We start from the raw sequence: 22,107 nt of genomic DNA on the forward strand, positions 1-22,107 counted from the left end.
TTTACCGGAAACATGACGTTTATAAAGAGACACCCCAGCTTTAATTAACTACCATATTCTCAGCAAATGGAAACTAGCTAATTAATCAGAACTTTAAATTGAAATGGGCATGCTTCAATATTATCAGTACTGTAACGAGTAACCTTGATTCAACCTATTATTTAACATAATGTCCTAATCATAGCACCTCAAGTTAAAAAAATTTAAAAAAGTAAACTCGCATTTCTTTTGTCAATATATCCGGACCTAGAACAAATAGACATGAACTTCAAACTGTTGCCTACCATAAACTACCAAGAAAAATATGGAACCACATCCTGCATTTAACTAGTGCAAATTGCTGCATCACACCCCACTACAGCCCAACAAAACCCGACGAACCTGTTTTTAACATATAAAGCTATTTGGATCGATATTATAACTACTGGAGATGAATTAATGGAATTAAATTTAAGCTATACCATACTACCCTGGTAATACTGAATGAACTAGTAAGCTAAGACAGTCCAGAATAGTCCATACAACATATAATCCAAACAGTTGTTCTAATAATACAAAAACAAATACTAAGCATTTAACTAGCAACTATCAAATGATAAAACAATGGACAGCATCCAGATGAACTCGAATCTGGCCAGTGTTTCTATTTCAACTCAACTCAAAGTTACATCAGGGTGATCCAAAGGTGTACCTGGAAGTTATAACAATGAAGAAGGAGAAAATCAGTGGCAGCGAACAACAAGTGTAACAGTAGATTTGGAGTTCAAACAGCCACGAACACAACCAGTTCAGCCCAGAAATATATTTATCAATCCAGGAAGAGTTCAGAAATATTTTGAACCAACAAGATGAATAGATTAACCCAAAACCGATTCGAATAAACCCAAATGACCTTCAAATTGACCCTAGAAACATACCACAACAACAAAACGCTCAAACTGATCCGAGAATGTCTCGACTGAAACCAAAAGTCTACTGGAACCAAGTAGAAAACACTACTGACTCCAATGGCTAGCAATTTGAAAGTTCTCAAAAAAAACTCTTAAAATTGACATCTCAAATTCTCTGTATGTTTCAAATTAGAACTGAATGCCCTCAAAGTTTTCAAAATGCTCCCTAAGAACCGAAACCTTAGAAAAACTCTCCAAAAAAAAACTTTCTCAAACTGATTCCTATATCTTCCTTCCTCTCACCTCCCCCAAGTTCTGTCCTAAGTCCCTCCACTTATACCCAAACACTGACCTTGCCAGCTCTCAAAAGCACTTAGGTAGAATTTTTTAACTAATTCTGCCCATGATCTTCTTTTAGTACCCCACTAGAGTATATTTTCCCCATTACCCCTTGTCTTTTCCTTATTTAATGTTCAAACATGCATGAACAACATATTTTAATCAATCCCTTTTAAGCCTTCCCCTACCATTATGTTTTGTTCCCCATTAGCACTTAAACAAATGCATTAATTTAATGTTACCTTAGCACTTACTGGACAGAATACTTAAATTTAAAGTCCAAATTACCCCCCTGATGCCCTAAACTATTATCCTACATGAACCTCTTTCAATCTGTACCAAACCCTTCAGCTATAACCAATTCAAACTATCAAATTCCTAACAACTGACTCCTAACTCAACTGGACAGATTACAAAACTTCAGATTTACAAGACCAGTAGACCTCCTGATGACCAACTAGGCAGGTAATTGACAATATGAATTGCAAACAAAGGGAATCACACACTATAGAACAAGTTTTAATTCACAACAGTTTTGACTAAACCCAACTACTCTCAACATGAGCCTGCAATTAGAGATGAGGCAAAGCAAGTGTCATGAAAAGAAACCTGATTAATAGCACAAGTCTAGATTCAAACAATCATGAACCATTTCCTAAGCATTAGGTTTATTGTACATGCCAACATCACTGATTAAGGAATCACAATGACAAAGTAATTGGTAGCCTGACCTTAAACCAAACTAACCGGACACAAATTAGACCAGTTCTTGACAAATTCAACTCCCAAACTGGCCCAAATTGGAACTTAGACTACTGACCATAATTCAAACGGGAAATTCATGCAAATATATAGAAGAGGAAGGGACCGAGTAAACAAACGGAACTGCAAGAGTGAACAATCAAAACTGGACGTAAAAGACTTACCCGAATCACAACTCGATTAAAAACCTCGAGGATCTTCCCACTTTCAAGTCGATACGGTCTTTAACCATGTGTATTCGAAGGAAAACGGCATGGCTAAAGTCAGTCTCTGACTCAAAATTCATGGAACCTGTCCTGCCTAACTTCGATCTCGAATTCGAGCTGTCCCACGATGATTTGAAAAGAATTGATCAAGGATTCATGGTGAGGGGGTCCAGGAGATCACATGGTGTGAGTTTGGGGGCTATTGGGTAAGCTAGGGTTTTGCTCGAATCTTCGATTGAAGATTCTAAGCGTCTGGTACTGATTCGAAAAAAACTGATTCGGGATTTGGAAAGAGGATGTCGTGGGGAGGTTGTGGTGTAATTTTGGGGTCGTTTGGACCACCAGAACTGCCGTAAGGCGATTTTCGGTGGGCAGAGCACGGTGGTTGAAGGCGAAGGGTGTTGGGTCTGTCTCTAGGTTAGAGATGAAGGCGAGGGGAGGGGTATGGCTTGAGGGGCGTGGGGTGAGTTTTTAGGAATATATAGTGGGATAGGGATTGGAACTTGGCCATTGTATCATTCACGATCAACGGCTTGGATAAACTCACTTAATGAGACGGCGTCGTTTCGTTTACCTCGAGACCGGATCGATCTTTGGATGGGAATGGGTCGGGGCATGGGGGCGATCTGCGGCCGTTGGATTAGATGAAATGAACGGCCTGGATCAACAGGCCTTTTGAAACGGCGTCGTTTGAGATGGCCTGGGATGGATCGGATTTTTGGCATGGGTTTGGGCTGGATCGGGCAGGTTTGGCTGGGTAATTGTTTGGGCTTCTTAAACTACATTGAATTTGGCCCCAATTCCAATTTTCTTCTCTTTTATTAATTCTTTTTCTTCCTAAATTGTCTTCAAAATTAAAACCAAAAATCCTAACTCAAATTATAAAACTAAGGTTGACTTAGAATACTAGTTAACTCTTAAATAATAATTATCACACGAAATTAAACACCAATAAAAATAAAATCACACAATTTAAATGCTAAAAATGCAAAGTACATTATTTTTTGTGATTTTTCCATTTTGTAAAACAAACTAAATTGTTTAATTAATTTCTAAATTGTAAAATTAAATCCTAAATGCACAGGCAACATATTTTTTATATTTTTTCTTAATTAAAGTAAAAATAAACATGTACAGACAAATACAAATAAATCACAAACAACACAAAACTATTTTATTTTGAATTTTTGGGAGTAGTTCTCGTAGGGCAAAAATCACGTGCTCACAGCTGCCCCTCTTTGTCTGAAAACACGAAGAGTTTTCGTGCAAAGATAAAGTGAGCGGATACGAGCGATTTTTGCCCGCTCGTCTACTCCGTGTGAAGCATTTTTGAAAGATTTGACCGAACCTCGGCTTCAAAGGTTTCCTACATATCCCCGGCTAAAAGGGAATCAGGTCAATGTAGTTCGGAAAGTTTCAGTAGCTGGGACTACCATGAAGCTGTGGTTTTGTTGCCACTGCTATTGTTGCTGCTGCTATCTGCTTACTGACCTCCTTATTACACCATGCTAAAAGAAAACAAAAAGCTAGACTAAACTAGGAATTATAAAATCTTATCTAGATCTTCAAACTTGCTCTTGTTGCCTTGCTTTCTTGTTGGCTTGTGTTTCCTCTGATGTTTCTTTCTTTCTTGTGAAATTCGAATTGTTTCTCCTTCGACACGCGAATCGCCTTTCTTTGACCATTGTTGCCTCTCTTTTGACTTCTGCACTTGAGTTTATGCTGAGGATTTTTGTTGTAACCCTCCGCCCTCCGGGTGGGCTCCTGACTTCTACTACGACTTAAAAAGATAATACCTCTATTCTTCAGGCGGGCTCCTGACTTCGACTGCAACTTGAACGTATAACAACCTCTATTCTCCAGGCGGGCTCCTGACTTCAACAACTTCTAAAAATATAACATCTCCATTCTCCAGGCGGGCTCCTGGCTTCAACAACTTCTTCAAAATATAACACCTCCATTCTTCAGGTGGGCTCCTGACTTCTATTATGACTTAAAAAGATAATACCTACATTCTCCAGGCGGGCTCCTGACTTCGACTACGACTTAAAAAGATAATACCTCCATTATCCAGGCGGGCTCCTGACTTCGACTACAACTTGAACGTATAACAACCTCTATTCTCAAGGCGGGCCCCTGACTTCAACAACTTCTAAAAATATAACATCTCCATTCTTCAGGCGGGCTCCTGACTTCAACAACTTCTTCAAAATATAACACCTCCATTCTCTAGGTGGGCTCCTGACTTCAACAACTTCTAAAAATATAACATTTCCATTCTCCAGGCGGGCTCCTGACTTCAACAACTTCTTCAAAATATAACACCTCCATTCTCCAGGCGGGCTCCTGACTTCTATTATGACTTAAAAAGATAATGCCTCCATTATCCAGGCGGGCTCCTGACTTCAACAACTTCCTAAAAATATAACACCTCCATTCTCCAGGCGGGCTCCTGACTTCAACAACTTCTTCAAAATATAACACCTCCATTCTCCAGGCGGGCTCCTGACATCAACAACTTCTTAATAATACGTTCTATTGCCGTTGTTCCTTCCTGCCCCCTGATCCATTTTCCTTCTAACTTGAATAATCTTCTTTCAGAAATGCTTCCCTCAAAACTAGTGTTTCATTCCTCTGAAAACTGCTGGGGATAACACTGGTGTTTCATTCAAAAATACGTTATTCTCCTCCTTCAAAGACTAATTCCCTTAAAGCTCGTGTTTTCCTTCCTCTGGAACTACTTCCCTTAAGACTTGTGTTATCTTCCTCCTGAAATTGCTTTCTTTAAAACTTGTATTGCCTTCTTCCAAAAACTGCTAGGGATACCACTTCCCTCAAAACTTGTGTTAGACTTCCAGAAAATTTTCGAAATGAAAGAAAATTTTCTGCCCCAGTTTGACAATCTTTCTTGTGGTATGTCTTTCCGTCATCAATAACATTTTCTGTCCCTGCTTCAAATCAAAGAAAATTTGTTAGTTTAAAACGTGGGGGACGTTCCTGCTGGGGATGGTTTTCCCTTTTTCTTTTTTCCATGCTCTGCGTTGTTCGACCGTCTTGAAACTTGGCTGATAACTTTCGACCTTCTTGATGCTTATGTATTCACCCACTTCTCGACCGTTGTTTTACACTTTTACTCCATACTTTCCACGACATCTTAGAGAAATCCGTCATTTGGTCTTATAATGACGTCTTTCTTGTCCCGTCATATTATCTTCGGCCTGTCTTATCCCCATTTACCTTGCCCCATGTTGGCGACTGGTAGTTGGCTTTGAAAATCCTTCTTAAAGACAAACTACTATAAAAAAAATCTTTAACCAAAAGAAATGAAAGATGATGACTTCAAAAGATAAATTTTCCTAAAGAATTGTTTGAAGAGAAAAAGGAAAAAGACTTATCTGAATGGTATAACCGATCTCAATGATCATGTCGTGCATTTCGGCTTAATCAACCCAGTCTATTATATCACTCAATCATTCTGATGACCTTACTTTGCATTTCAAAAGGTCCCGCCACCCAACTCTTTTGCTGAATCAACATCTTTGCTCTGCTTGATGCGTCGACGGATCATTTCTGTCAACTTTACCTCGTTTGCCCACTTTCAATTCCTTGTCACCTTATAGTGCCCTTCGAGGGGTTTTCACTAATAAGACTCTCTCGTTTTTCTCAACTCTCGTCGCCTTACGGTGCATGTGAAGGTTTTCACCAATAAGACTCTCACTTTATTTCTCTCAACTTCCGTCGCCTTATGGTGCCTGTGAAGGTTTCCACCAATAAGACTCTCTCATTTTATTTCTCTCAATTTCCGTCGCCTTATGGTGCCTGTGAAGGATTTCACCAATAAGACTCTTTCATTTTATTTCTTTTCAGCTGGGGATTGGGGTGTTACTGATAAGATTCTCTCATTTCATTTCTTTTCTGCTGGGGATTCTCTCATTTCATTTCTTTTCTGCTGGGGACCAGAGTGTTACTCCAGACTTCCATTTGCCCGACTTGGCACTTCTCGGATACTGATCGGGAGGTCTTTTTGGACATCAATATGGGTTTCTGGTGTATGGCTAAAGAAAAATTTAAAATAATTTTGATGGGTAAAATATTACAACTCTTGGAATCAACTTTCTTTCCCCAAAATTATAAACACAACTTCTGCCCCAGTTTTTCTTGCTTGGGGATTGGGGTGTTACTGATAAGATTCTCTTATTTCATTTCTTTTCTGCTGGGGATTCTCTCATTTTATTTTTTTTCTGCTGGGGACCAGAGTGTTACTCCAGATTTCCATTTGCCCGACTTGGCACTTCTTGGATACTGATCGGGAGGTCTTTTTGGACATCAATATGGGTTTCTGGTGTATGGCTAAAGAAAAATTTAAAATAATTTTGATGGGTAAAATATTACAACTCTTGGAATCAACTTTCTTTCCCCAAAATTATAAACACAACTTCTTCCCCAGTTTTTTTTTGCTTGGGGATTTTTGATTCTTATTACACCATGACCGAGCCGTGAGGCGCCTACGTATCCTTTTTGAGGAATCAGGTCAAACGTAGTTCCCACTTCCTTTGTTTTTCTTGTGACTTTTCTTTTGTCTTTATTATCATTATTTTTCCTTTATCCTTTTTTTCATTTTCATTACTGATTCCAAAAGAGGGGTATGAAAGAATAAATAAGGCTCAAAAGGGGAAGCAAAGGTTGAAGTGTTTGGATGGAAGAACAAATTGCCTCCGTCATTTCATTCTCCGATATCATGCCAAATGCAAACAAACAACAATTACAATTAAAAGAAATCATACATAGTATCTCTTAACTGCATCAGAATTGATAGCCATGTCGATGCATTTTCCTTCGATATCTGTTAAACATAAAGCCCCATTGGACAACACTCTGGTTACAATGAATGACCCTTGCCAATTTGGGGCGAACTTGCCTTTTGCCTCAGCCTGATGTGGAAGGATGCGTTTCAGCACTTGCTGGCCCACTTCAAACTTCCGGGGACACACCTTTTTGTTGTATGCTCTTGCCATTATCTTTTGATATAACTGGCCATAACACACAGCTGCCAATCTTTTTTCATCAATCAAGTTCAACTGCTCCAGACGAGTTTTGACCCACTCATCATCATCAATCTTAGCTTCAACGACAATCCGAAGGGATGAGATTTCAACTTCTGCATGTATTACGGCTTCAGTTCCATATACCAACAAATAAGGAGTTGCACCTACTGAAGTACGGACAGCGGTGCGATAACCCAACAATGCAAATGGTAATTTTTCATGCCATTGCCTCGAACCTTCTACCATTTTCCGAAGTATCTTCTTTATGTTTTTGTTGGCTGCCTCAACTGCTCCATTCGCCTTGGGACGATATGGGGTGGAATTGCGGTGTGTAATCTTAAACTGTTGACATACCTCTTTCATCAAATTGTTGTTAAGATTAGCACCATTATTCGTGAGGATCACCTTTGGGATTCCAAATCGACAGATGATGTTTGAGTGAACAAAATCGACCACTGCTTTCTTGGTCACAGACTTGAAAGTTTTGTCCTCAACCTATTTGGTGAAATAATCAATGGCTACCAGAATGAACCTATGCCCGTTGGATGCTGCTGGCTCAATTGGTCCAATGATATCCATGCCCCAAGCGACGAAGGGCCATGGCGCTGACATTGTGTGCAATTCCGATGGTGGAGAATGAATCAAATATCCGTGTATCTGGCACTGATAACATTTGCGCACAAAACTAATACAATCTCGCTCCATGGTGAGCCAATAATAACCTGCTCGGAGAATTTTCTTCACCAGCACATATCCGCTCATATGTGGTCCGCAGACTCCTGAATGTACTTCGGACATGACAGCCATAGCATGTCTAGCATCTATGCATCTTAACAATCCCAGGCCTGATGTTCTTTTATACCGAACTCCTCCACTCAAGAAAAATCCACTTGCCAACCATCGAATTGTTCTCTTTTGATCCCCCATGACTTGCACTGGGTATATCCCCATTCTGATGTATTCCTTGATATCGTGGAACCATGGTTCGCCATCCAGTTCTTCTTCAATCATGTTACAATAAGCATGCTGATCTCGGACTTGAATATGCAAAGGATCGACATAAGCTTTGTCTGGATGGTGCAGCATTGATGCTAGGGTAGCCAAAGCATCGGCGACCTCATTATGGACCCTGGGACATGCCTGAACTCCACTGATCTAAACCGTTGGCAAAGATCATGTAAGCATTGTCGGTATGGTATGAGCTTCAGATCTCGCATTTCCCATTCTCCTTGAATTTGATGTACCAGAAGGTCCGAGTCTCCCAAGACCAAGACTTCCTGGACATCCATGTCCGCAGCTAACCTTAAATCCAAAATGCATGCTTCGTACTCAGCCATATTGTTGGTACAATAAAAATGAAGCTGAGCCGTAACAGGATAGTGATGCCCTATTTCAGAAATAAGCACAGCTCCTATTCCGACTCCTTTCATGTTAGCAGCCCCATCAAAGAAAAGTTTCCAGCTTGGTTTTTCGGCCTGTTCTAGTTCATCAATATGCATCACCTCTTCATCAGGAAAATAAGTCCTCAGTGGCGCATACTCTTCATCAACCGGGTTCTCGGCCAAATGATCGGCCAATGCTTAGGCTTTCATCGCAGTCCGAGTCACATAGATTATATCAAACTCTGTGAGCAAAATCTGCCATTTTGCAAGTCTTCCTGTCAGCATAGGCTTTTGAAAGATATACTTCAATGGATCCAAACGCGAAATGAGGTAAGTAGTGTAGGATGACAAATAATGTTTCAATTTCTGTGCCACCCAAGTTAGGGCGCGACATGTCCTTTCCAGGTGAGTGTACTTAACCTCATAAGCTGTGAACTTCTTGCTAAGATAATAGATGGCTTGTTCTTTCCTGCCGGTGACGTCATGCTGCCCCAGTACACAACAAAATGAATTTTCCAAGACTATCAAGTAAAGAATCAAAGGTCTCCCTGGCTCTGGCGGGACCAGCACAGGTGGGTTTGTCAAGTAACCCTTTATCTTATCAAACGCTTCTTGACACTCATCAGTCCACTTGATCACAGTGTCCTTCCTCAACAACTTGAAAATAGGCTCACAAGTTGTCGTGAGCTGAGCAATAAACCTGCTGATGTAGTTCAGCCTTCCTAACAGACTCATCACTTCAGTCTTGTTCCTCGGAGGGGGAAATTCTTGTATGGCTTTGATCTTTGATGGGTCCAACTCGATGCCTCGCCGACTGACTATGAATCCTAACAGTTTTCCGGATGGAACACCAAATACACACTTGGCGGGGTTAAGCTTGAGGTTGTACCTACGAAGCCTTTGGAAGAATTTCCTCAAATCCCTAACGTGGTCGGCCTGATACTTTGATTTTACGATCACTTCATCTACATATACCTCAATGTCCTTGTGTATCATATCATGAAACACAGTAGTCATTGCCCTCATATAAGTTGCCCCAGCATTCTTCAAACCAAATGGCATTACCCGGTAGCAATAAGTTCCCCAGGGTGTGATGAATGCCGTCTTTTCTGCATCTTCTTCATCCATTAGAATCTGATGATACCCGACATATCAATCCACAAAAGACCCGATCTCACGCTTGGCACAATTATCGATCAAAATGTGGTTATTGGGTAGTGGGAAGTTATCCTTCGGACTTGCTTTGTTAAGATTGCGGTAATCGACGCATACTCTGATCTTGCCGTCCTTCTTCGGTACAAGCACGACATTAGCCAACCAGACAGGATATCGAGTGATCCGAATAACCTTTGCATCCAACTGCTTGGTAACTTCTTCTTTAATCTTCACACTCATATCAGTTTTGAATTTCCTCAACTTTTGCTTGACGGGTGGGAACGCTGGATCAGTGGGCAATTTGTGGACCGCTGGATCAGTGTGCAATTTGTGGACCACTAAATCAGTGCTTAAACCTGGCATGTCGTCATATGACCACGCAAAAATATCTTTGTACTCAATGAGTGCTTTGATTAACTCCTCCCGGATTATTGGCTCGAGGTGGACACTTATTTTAGTTTCTCGGACGTTGTCTGTGTCCCCTAAATTGACGGCTTCTGTGTCATTCAAATTGGGTTTGGGTTTTTCTTCGAAGTGAATTAACTCCTTACTAATTTATTCGAAGGCTTCATCCTCATCATCATATTCTGATTCGTGATCACAATCTACTTCTTGAACTATCGTTTCGGAATCAGATTGATTTTTAAGACTGGGCTGAGGATTCCTTATGCACGCCATGTCATTAAGACCAGTATAAAGAGAACTGTACAGAAAAAGAAAAGAAGAAAACAAAATTAAAATAAAATAAAGAATGAAGAAGAATTTTTTTTATTTTATTGAATTACGGGATAACAAGGTTTCACACTTTGATGAACATAACAAAAATAAAAGAAATCTGGACTACAACCCTGGAATAATCCAGAACAGGAAGGAAAATCAGAGCCAACTACCAAGACTCCCTCGAATGGGAAAATGAGTAGCCATCCAATTGTTGATTTTTACCTTTGGCCCCACAAACTGCACATCTGCCTTGCTGGACCCCTCCCCAACTTCTACTATGTTAATTTTGGTGAATAATCTTTCAAAGCCTTCATTTAAGTCTCCATCTGCACCAATCAATGGCCCTGTAACCTTGGACAGCAATTGCTTTTTGATGCTCGGCCTGACAAAAGATCTGGACAGGCGCGGGATTGGCTTGGGAAGGACCCAAACTCTTTTCTTCAACTTGCGGGCCCGTCTCACATCCACCACTGTAGGCTTGAACCCCAGCCCAAAGGTATCCAGATTTTTGGGCAAAGAAACCGGTTGAACAATACCCTGAAGATAAGCCCCTAAACCTTTGCCTGGCACAAACCCGTTTTTCAACATCTCCGAGGCTACCATGACAGTTGCAGCTGCTATTTTGGGAAGTGGGATGCTTTCACCCTCGGGAACTTTGTCCACTGAAACCGTATCGAAGACCTGGTAAACCCAGGGCCCCTTGTCATCGTCAGCCTCTATGAAGGGTACGATGACATCACTTACGGCGCTTGCATTGTCTTCCCCGTGTGCTACGATCTCTTGCCTATCCCACTCGAATTTGACCATCTGATGTAATGTAGAAGGCACTGCTTTGGCGGCGTGGATCCAGGGTCACCCCAACAGAAGATTATATGACACTGCCACGTCCAACACTTGAAACTCCATGGTGAACTCGACCAGACCAATTGTTAATTCAAGTACGATGTCACCTACTGTGTCTGTACCACCTCTATCAAACCCTCGAACATAGATGCTGTTCTTGTGAATTCTGTCACCATTGACATTCAGTTTGTTCAACGTGGTCAAAGGACAGATATTGACACTGGACCCATTATCAATCAGTACTCGAGTGACTACTGAGTCTTCACATTTCACGGTCAAATAGAGGGCTCTATTATGTTCTGTACCCTCCACGGGCAACTCATCGTCTGAAAAAGTGACCCTGTTGACCTCGAAAATCTTGTTTGCTATTTTCTCCAGATGGTTCACAGAGATCTTATCCGAAACATGGGCTTCGTTCAGAATTTTCATCAATACCCGGCGGTGCTCATCTGAATGGATCAACAAGAATAATAATGAGATCTGTGCCGGGGTCTTCCTCAACTGCTCCATAATGGAGTAATATTGCGCCTTCATTTTCTTTAAAAATTCTTCCGCCTCTTCCTCGGTAACTGGATTCTTTGTCGCTACTAGATTAACCCTTCTTAACTCTGCGGGAGCAAAACACCTTCCCGAACGAGTTAGACCTTGGGCTTCACACACTTCTCCTTTGACTTCTTTCCCTTTGTAAATCACCGTCACCCATTCATAATTCCAAGGAACAGCCTTGTTGTTGATCACTGGAAGCTGAGTTACCAGTTTTATAATAACAGGCTATGTGCGAGCACTCTTCACGACCACAACAGGTTTACTTGCAACCCCTGGCACTACCACTTTAGCTTTCTCGGGTTTCACTGCAACAAGGCTCGACGACCCTCTCTCGGCTACCACAGCTGGCTTATCATCTACCCCTCTCAACTAGACCACTGATTTCCCACTGGTTACCTTTTCCTTTGAGATGGTTTCGCTGGAACGGATCATCATTACCATCTGTGAGGGCTTCATGGGCTCCCCCTCTTTGTGTATCAACTCAATCATGTGTGTCTCATGGTGAGCTGACAGTGGATTCTGATTAATATTTGTTGCTTTTGGGGCTTGAACCTTGATCCGATGAGTATCGATAAGCTCTTGTACAGCTGTTTTCAGCTTCTAATATTTCTCTGTATCATGCCCTAGGGCCCCTGAACAGTATTCACAACTCACCTAGTGGTCAAGATTTCTAGGGGGAGGATTTGGCATTTTAGGCTCAATTGGATTCAACATGCCCAACTGCCTCAATCTGTGGAAAAGACTGGTATATGATTCCCCCAGTGGAGTGAAAGTCTTTTGCTTATATGACCTCTCATTCTTGAGGGCTGGGTTTGGTCGGAAACCTGTCCCGGGGGGATTTTTGTAGGCCCTTGGGGGTGGATATATGTTTTGTGGAGCTGAGTATGTATTTTGTGGAGCCAGCGTACGCCACTATGCGTGTGCCGGGGTTTGGGTATAGGCTTGTGCATGATGGACAGAAAAATAGGGATCTGGCGGTGGGTAGTAATGTTGTGGAGGGCTATATGAAGTGTAGGGGTAATTTTGGTGGTAGGGTCGTGATTGGCTATAGTAGGGTGACGGGCCTCTAGATCCGAACCAGGCTCCGGACTCAACAGTCGTGACATCTTCTTTCTTCTTTTTCCCGAGCACACCCGCAATGCCGCTTTGAATGGCCTGGGTAGTTGCCTTGATCGCTGAATAACTCATGATTTTGTTGGACTTAAGCCCCTCCTCGACCATGCCTCCCATTTTTACAACCTCATTAAAAGATTTGCCAATTGCGGACACCAGATGACCAAAGTAGGTCAGCTCCAAAGCCTGCAAAAAGTAATCAACCATCTCGCTCTCTTTCATTGGGGGATCTACCCTTGCTGCTTGCTCCCTCCATCGGAAACCATATTCTCTAAAGCTTTCACTGTGCTTCTTCTCTAGTTTAGTCAAAGATAGTCGGTCTGGAATGATCTCAAGATTATACTGAAAGTGACAAGCGAATGCTTGTGCCAGATCATCCCATGTGTACCATCTTCCGTGATCTTGGCGGGTGTACCACTCTAATGCTGTTCCGCTCAAACTCTAACTGAAGTAAGCCATTAGAAATTCATCCTTTCCTCCGGCTCCCCTCATCTTACTGCAAAAACCTCTCAAATGAGCCACCGGATCACCGTGTCCATTGTACAAGTCGAATTTGGGCATTTTGAACCCTGCCGGTAGTTGTACATTTGGGAACAAACATAGGTCTTTGTAAGCTACACTCACCTGACCTCCTAACCCTCTCATATCCCTGACGGATTGTTCTATGCTTTTCATTTTTCTGAACATCTCTTCCTATTCAGGATTTCTGGCCGGTTTTTCTGCTTTCCCTGGTAGGTCAGAATGTGGATAGGCTTCAGGCGCTTTGAAGGTAAGCTCCGGGGGATAATACTGGTTGTCCTACTCTTGGAACACAGGTTCACTCGCGGATTTATGGAGTGTAGCTGGTGGAGGTGACACAAAGACAGGGGTGATTGGCGGAGGAAGGTATGGAATTGATTTTGGTGGTGGAGCTTGTGGCATATGAGAAGTAGTGCCATGGTAGTGTTGATAAATGGGAAAACCTGGATCGGTAGCGGGATGATCCTGAGACTGAGCTAACGGTGGGGTAAAAGCAGGGTTAGCAGGGTAAGCTGGTGGTGATTGCCCTTTGGACCAGGCCTGGTACATTTCGGCCATCTGTTGCTTAATCTTGAGCATCTCCTCTTTCATTTTATAGACGTCCAACTCTTCTACCTCAACACTAGTGTCGACATTTGGGATAGACATAATTTCCGGTATTAGTCCCTTTGATCTGGTTTGGTAATGATAATGTGCCAGTATCCTCTAAATTCTAACTGCTTGAATTCTCTGGAAATCAACAACTTTGCTAGTTTTAGAGTTTAACACATATGCAATTACACGTTGGTATGCAATGCACCTAGGCAATTAACCATTTTCTATCATGCATTTGCTTTGGTTGCGTGCGTCATTCCAGCCTCTCATAATTGTGCCCCTTCTTTTAAGCTTCCTTTATTCTGTCCTTCTTTATTTATTTTTCATTTTCCCCTTTTCTTTTTAGTGGTGGTCGAATCCTATAGAGATTGCCTACGTATCATGTCCCCGCATGAATCAGACCGTGCGTAGTTCTAGCTCATAAGTGCGAAAAGCGAAGAGACAATTTTTTGGAAATTTCGATTTTTCATTAATAAACATTCTATTACAAACCAGACGCTTTTGGGAAAGGAAAATAGCAGACTCGAAACCAAACCAAGTACGAACTCAATAACTTAAGACAGACTCTGATGCGAAAGGACAAACAGACTCTAACAGACAACAGACTTTGCAGACTCGAACTATGAACACATTAAAGTTTTAAATTTGGGTGCCCGCGGGGCATCATTCGGCCTTGCCGCGGGCTTAGGTGTAAGGCCCCTTTCCAGCTGTTCCAATTCATATATGATTTGATTCACAAATATCATCACCACCGAGAAGAAAGTAGTGCGAGTCATGTTTTCACACACCCGGCATTTCCTGGTAATAGCATGAGCAATAGTCAAAATCTTGTCCCTAGTTCGGTCTTTTCTAGGAGTAGGTGTTCTATCTGATCCCCTATAGCCTTCAAAACCCGAGAATCATGCAGATGTTGTTTCCGTAACTGCTGTATTTCATCTTCCATCGAGGCCATTAGATTATAGCATTGTTTACTTTCAGTTTCAAAAGCCTTGGCTTGTTTAGCCGCCTTGCTCTCTAGGGCGGTCACCTTCCTTTTTAGACTGACAATGGTCTTTTCATAATCTTTCCTTGCCTGCTGTAAGTACTGTGTGCGCTTTTTTGTTCTTTTTGCCCATTGTGCCTGGAGTTGTGCTATGGTACCCTCAGATTTCTTCAAATCATTCCGTCACTCACTGATTTCTTTTTTCAACCCTTTTATTAACCGCTCATCCGATCGACTCCTTTGTTGGTTGTCAGCATCTATCCTCATTTGTCGGATTTGGGCTTTCAACGCCTCATTTTCTTAGGCCAATTTGTTCTTTTCTCCCTGATCGGCGTCAACTTGCAGACTATTTTCAAATTCCAGGTCTCTAATCTGTTGCTTCAGCTTGCCTATTTATGCCCTGTAACTCTCTTCTTTAGCCAACCAATCCCACTGTTCTTGCGACGCCTTGACGAACTCCTGGAGATGGGGTCTTTTGGCCGGTCTCCCAAGCTCGATTTCTCTCCTAAACCAAGCAAGGTATCCCGGCGAAACTTCACCCTTGGACCGATCACGTACACATGTATTTACTGTTAAGTATTGACACTTGCTCCAAATTTGTCGGACTGATGCTTCATGAAATTGTCCGTTGGGCCCGATCTCGACTACTTGGCCACTGAGATCTTCATCTTTCGGAACTATTTGGCATCTCCCCAACTGCTTCAAAACTCGATAAGGGGCATAGGGCTGGATACTCCTGAGCCCCATTAAAAGGAAATGGGGTCCAGTGGCTGGCATATATATGATTTCATCCACATGCAACCATCCAAATATCCATTCTATTTGGCCCGCAGTGACAGAACGGAGGCGCGTTGTCCACTCTATGACCCCTTCTGGTAAGCTGATTCCGTCAACCCTCGTAGAAAATTCCTCTATACACGTTTTCTCCGTCGACCCATAACTCATAAATTGAGGACGACGACAAAGGTTTTCGATCATCCACATCTGCAGCAACGCGTTGCACCCCTCAAAAAAGTCTCCCTCGGCTTTGCAGGCTATGAGAGCGCGGAAGATTTCAGCTACTATTATGGGTGCGAGGGTGCTGTTGGCCTGAGTAAGTAAAGTGCTGACAACCCCAGATACTCGTATGTCAATGTTCCCGATTTTTCTAGGAAACACCAGGAGTCCCAAAAAGGCTATCATGAATGCAAAACACCTATGTTCTTCCCACTTAAGGCGGTTTCCTTTGCTACAGATTTTGTTTTCCGGCTTGTTGAACCCTCATATGCGGCCATATCTGTTGTATATAAACCGCAAAGTACAAAAACCAGCTGCCAAGTCTGGATTGTGGACCCCCCTACTTATTTTCAAAGAGGCTAGGAACCTGTGTACGGCTACGGCCCTTGGAGCAATCAGGTACTGGTGTCTCAGAGGAACCTTGGGACCCCCGATGTATCCGGCTATTTCTTCCAATGTTGGGGTAAGTTCAAAATCTGAGAAATGAAATACATTGTGAGCCGAGTCCCAGAATGCGACCAAGGCCTTTATGATATCCCCCCTAGGATTAATCTTCAGCAACCTAGTGAGGTCTCCCAGGTATAGATTGACTGTGTCGCGCCCTGATTCGCCCAAGTCATCCCACCACATATGCAACTCCAAAGGGATCTTGTTCACAATTGTTACGTGTAAATTCTGACTTGTGCACATTCTGCACATTTATCAGGGTGGTTAAGAAAAAATCACGATTCAATTGACTTAAAGATAACATGGACACTTTTTTTTCATTTAAAATAAAACCCGATTTTGCCAATACGGCCTTTCAGCACCTCGGGGTCAAAGATCTTAAGGCTGTGTCGGCTAGCCGGTGAAAGTCTAAAAAAAATGACCACAGGCGGCTGTTCTTGCAAAAAAGAGACATTCGACTATTTCTAGCAAGAATGACATCACCCTAATTATTTTCAAATAAATTTTTGTTCTCTTGGCTAATTTCGCAAAAGTGAAGTTGGTTCCGATGGGGGTTGCTTACGTATCTCACACCCTGGGGGAATCAAGCTGGCGTAGTTCGGGCCGATAAAACAAACTTCTTTTGAAAACCAGAGTTTTTTCATTGGCAAATAAAACTATATTTTTTTCCCTTTTTTTCTTTTCTTTTTTTTCATTTTCTAAAAAATTCGGCAGAGTTTCGACACTATTTGGACATTGTTTTTTTTTTCTTTTCAAAACAGGCGATTAACTCTCTTTAACCCTCGTACCTCTATCTCTCTTTCTTCAAAATATTCAAAAGTCGGTCAGCATGCAAGTCCGAAGCAAACAAATGCACAAGTAGTAAGTAAGATGTATCAGGATGGTCTTTTGTCATTATTGGTACACCTGTCCTAGACAGACCCAATCCCTGTATTGAGCCTCCAAAGTCAAATGCACGTGATGCAAACAAACGTTCCTACTAGGGATCTGACATGAAGCTGAGTTATTCTAGGTTTATATCTTGGGTATTTGTTCTAGACTGTGTACCCGAGCGGATAACTCGAGTTGAGGAGGGGGCTACATACCGGGAACCAAAAGGCCATCCGGCTTAGTAACTTGTCCGAGCTTCTTTCTTATTTCAAGGTATGACACTAACAGAATAGAGAGTCTCGACCAACGAGCATATCCCTGAAGATGAGAAGAGAAGGGCTTCGTAGCAGTTTATATACAGTTCAGATAATATCAAAGCGGTAAAAGCAGCATTTAGCACATTAGGCCCAAACATGTAAAAAAATCAGATAAAAAAAGCCAATTATAACGATTATTTAAAGCTCGAATTCTGAACCCTCAACCAGAGATTCTGGGTTCGGTCCCCAGCAGAGTTGCCAGAGCTGTCACACCTCCTTTTTGCCTGTGCCCGCAGGGGCATAATGGAGTTTTTCCAATTAAAGGACATCGAAACGAGATTTTATTTAAAGATTCAGAGTCGCCACTTGGGAGATTTATGGTGTCCCAAGTCACCGGTTGAATCCCGAATCGAGGAAAAGATTGACTCTGTATTACAGTCCGCGAACCAGAAATCCGAGTAAGGAATTCTGTTAACCCGGGAGAAGGTGTTAGGCATTCCCGAGTTCCGTGGTTCTAGCACGGTCGCTCAACTATCATATTCGGCTTATTTTTCTGATTTTTATACATGTTAAACCTATGTGCAAATTTTAACTTTTTACCGCTTTTATTATTATTTTTTTTAACGAGAGTTGCAACGTCGTGAAAATACATCTCGAACCACGTCACATTAATGCACCCGTGGTTATTGACACATTTCAACTCTGCTGAGATTTGGATTTGGGTCACATAAATGTGCACCCGAGTTTAAGAAAGTAAATTATCAAAAGCGCGTCTAGAATGACTAGCGCATTATTATCTTTGGGGAGGGCCGTGAAATTTACTAAACGGCCCATCCCGAATTCTAAATGTTTCATTTTTAACCATTTATTGAGGGCCCCACAATTTTTAGCTTTATTTAGCGTGGCTCGTCTCATCTATTATTTTAAAGGACAAACCTACAAGCGACTATGATTTTCTATATATTTTGTTTGTCTCTAAAGTAAAAGAAAAAGGTCCTAATTATTTTAACAAGTCCATGTATCATTACTACGATATCAAAAATTTCTTGAATTAAAACAAATTAGCTTTATTAGATTCCAGCATTTGGGCCTGAAGCCAACCCGTGCTGGAAAAGCAGAACAAGCCCAATGGCGGAGAGGGATCGAATCCTATTGACTGCTCAATGCAGCACTCAAACAAGGCGAGTCAAAACTGAAATGAATGGGGATACAGGGATGAGACTGGGTCATCTCTCAACTGGGCCTAAGAGAGAGCCCAAATTCCTGAAGAAACTTTTGATTTACCGGAAACATGACGTTTATAAAGAGACACTCCAGCATTAATTAACTACCATATTCTCAGCAAATGGAAACTAGCTAATTAATCAGAACTTTAAATTGAAATGGGCATGCTTCAATATTATCAGTAATGTAACGAGTAATCTTGATTCAACCTATTATTTAACATAATGTCCTAATCATAGCACCTCAAGTTAAAAATTTTTAAAAGTAAACTCGCATTTCTTTTGTCAATATATCCGGACCTAGAACAAATAGACATGAACTTCAAACTGTTGCCTACCATAAACTACCAAAAAAAATATGGAACCACATCCTGCATTTAACTATTGCAAATTGTTGCATCACACCCCACTACAGCCCAACAAAACCCGCCGAACCTGTTTTTAACATATAAAGCTATTTGGATCGATTTTATAACTACTGGAGATGAATTAATGGAATTGAATTAAGCTATACCATACTACCCTGGTAATACTGAATGAACTAGTAAGCTAAGACAGTCCAGAATAGTCCATACAACATATAATCCAAACAGTTGTTCTAATAATGCAAAAACAAATACTAAGCATTTAACTAGCAACTATCAAATGATAAAACAATTGACAGCATCCAGATGAACTCGAATCTGGCCAGTGTTTCTATTTCAACTCAACTCAAAGTTACATCAGGGTGATCCAAAGGTGTACCTGGAAGTTATAACAATGAAGAAGGAGAAAATCAGTGGCAGCGAACAACAAGTGTAACAACAGATTTGGAGTTCAAACAGCCACGAACACAACCAGTTCAGCCCAGAAATATATTTATCAATCCAGGCAGAGTTCAGAAATGTTTTGAACCAACAAGATGAATAGATTAACCCAAAACCGATTCGAATAAACCCAAATGACCTTCAAATTGACCCTAGAAACATACCACAACAACAAAACGCTCAAACTGATCCGAGAATGTCTCGACTGAAACCAAAAGTCTACTGGAACCAAGTAGAAAACACTGATGACTCCAGTGGCTAGCAATTTGAAAGTTCTCAAAAAACACTCTTAAAATTGACATCTCAAATTCTCTGTATGTTTCAAATTAGAACTGAATGCCCTCAAAGTTTTCAAAATGCTCCCTAAGAACTGAAACCTTAGAAAAACTCTCCAAAAAAAAACTTTCTCAAACCGATTCCTAGTCCTCTCAGGTCTTCCCCAAGTTCTGTCCTAAGTCCCTCCACTTATACCCAAACACTGACCTTGCCAGCTCTCAAGAGCACTTAGGCAGAAGTTTTTAACTAATTCTGCCCATGATCTTCTTTTAGTACCCCACTAGAGTATGTTTTCCCCATTACCCCTTGTCTTTTCCTTATTTAATGTTCAAACAGGCATGGACAACATATTTTAATCAATCCCTTTTAAGCCTTCCCCTACTATTATGTTTTGTTCCCCATTAGCACTTAAACAAATGCATTAATTTAATGTTACCTTAGTACTTACTGGACAAAATACTTAAATTTAAAGTCCAAATTACCCCCTTGATGCCCTAAATTATTATCCTACATGAAACCCTTTCAATCTGTACCAAACCCTTCAGCTATAACCAATTCAAACTATCAAATTCCTAACAACTTACTCCTAACTTAACTGGACAGATTACAAAACTTCAGATTTGCAAGACCAGTAGACCTCCTGATGACCAACTAGGTAGGTAATCGACAGTATGAATTGCAAATAAAGGGAATCACACACTATAGAACAAGTTTTAATTCACAACAGTTTTGACTAAACCCAACTACTCTCAACATGAGCCTGCAATTAGAGATGAGGCAAAGCAAGTGTCATGAAAAGAAACATGATTAATAGCACAAGTCTAGATTCAAACAATCATGAACCATTTCCTAAGCATTAGCTCTATTGTACAGGCCAACATCACTGATTAAGGAATCACAATGACAAAGTAATTGGTAGCCTGACCTTAAACCAAACTAACCGGATACAAATTAGACCAGTTCTTGACAAATTCAACTCGCAAACTGGCCCAAATTGTAACTTAGACTACTGACCATAATTCAAACGGGAAATTCATGCAAATTTATAGAAGAGGAAGGGACAGAGTAAACAAACGGAACTGCAAGAGTGAACAATCAAAACTGGACGTAAAAGACTTACCCGAATCACAACTCGATTAAAAACCTCGAGGATCTTCCCACTTTCAAGTCGAGACAGACTTTAACCATGTGTTTTCGAAGGAAAACAACATGGCTAAAGTCAGTCTCTGACTCAAAATTCATGGAACCTGGCCTGCCTAACTTCGATCTGGAATCCGAGCTGCCCCACGATGATTTGAAAAGAATTGATCAAGGATTCATGGTGAGGGGGTCCAGGAGATCACATGGTGTGAGTTTGGGGGCTATTGGGTAAGCTAGGGTTTTGCTCGAATCTTCGATTGAAGATTCGAAGCGTCTGGTACTGATTCGAAGAAAACTGATTTGGGATTTGGAAAGAGGATGTCGTAGGGAGGCTGTGGTGTAATTTTAGGGTCGTTTGGACCACCGGAACCGCCGTGAGGCGATTTCCGGTGGGCGGAGCACGGTGGTTGAAGGCGGAGGGTGTTGGGCCTATCTCTAGGTAAGAGATGAAGGCGAAGAGGGGGGGGGGTATGGCTTGGGGGGCGTGGGGTGAGTTTTTAGGAATATATAGTGGGGTGGGGATTGGATCTTGGCCATTGGATCATTCACGATCAATGCCTTGGATCAACTCACTTAATGAGACGGCGTCGTTTCGTTTACCTCGAGACCGGATCGATCTTTGGATGGGAATGGGTCGGGGCATGGGGGCGATCTGCGGCCGTTGGATTAGATGAAATGAACGGCCTGGATCGACAGGCCATTTGAAACGGCGTCGTTTGAGATGGCCTGGGATGGATCAGATTTTTGGCACGGGTTTGGGCTGGATCGGGCAGGTTTGGCTGGGTAATTGTTTGGGCTTCTTAAACTACATTGAATTTGGCTCCAATTCCAATTTTCTTCTCTTTTATTAATTTTTTTTCTTCCTAAATTGTCTTCAAAATTAAAACAAAAAATCCTAACTCAAATTATAAAACTAAGGTTGACTTAGAATACTAGTTAACTCTTAAATAATAATTATCACACGAAATTAAACACCAATAAAAATAAAATCACACA

Source organism: Nicotiana sylvestris, chromosome 1, assembly GCF_000393655.2.
Source record: "Nicotiana sylvestris chromosome 1, ASM39365v2, whole genome shotgun sequence".
Lineage (NCBI taxonomy): Eukaryota > Viridiplantae > Streptophyta > Magnoliopsida > Solanales > Solanaceae > Nicotiana > Nicotiana sylvestris.